The 408-nt window shown below is 37.3% G+C and overlaps 1 protein-coding gene across 1 annotated transcript in view; it reads left to right on the top strand.

Annotated features, from left to right (window-relative positions):
• LOC119592561 (zwei Ig domain protein zig-8-like) overlaps positions 1 to 408 on the top strand; it is a gene marked incomplete in the record, with an annotated part of 24,912 nt that overhangs the window by 20,044 nt on the left and 4,460 nt on the right.

Raw genomic sequence — 408 nt, 5'->3', positions numbered from 1 at the left:
TCTCTAACGGGTGTATGGAGAGAGAGGTAACCATATATATAAAGGTAAAATCCAGACGCACAGTTTACGTATAACAATAGTGCTCATCATTCAGGGTATTGCACGATAGCCAGACATATACAATCACTAAGGGGCACAAATAGCACTATATAACAAGAGCAGTTAAGAATATAAATAAGTCGACACAACCACAACACCATATCTAGTGACACGCAGGGAGAAGTTGCCATAACACCTAGTCTGAATATGTGAAAGTATGGGTTTATATTTTGTAAGGTAGTATTAGTATGACTGACATGACATATCTGCAGGTGCCTGGTACTCCTAGTGAGAGAATTTGATTACAAGTTTGACTGTTTGAAGGCGTTCGTTGATCTAATAAAGATTTGTATATGTGAAAATGTACAT

The sequence above is a fragment of the Penaeus monodon genome, chromosome 30 (assembly GCF_015228065.2).
Source record: "Penaeus monodon isolate SGIC_2016 chromosome 30, NSTDA_Pmon_1, whole genome shotgun sequence".
NCBI lineage: Eukaryota > Metazoa > Arthropoda > Malacostraca > Decapoda > Penaeidae > Penaeus > Penaeus monodon.
This window is presented reverse-complemented; position numbering and strand designations above follow the sequence as displayed.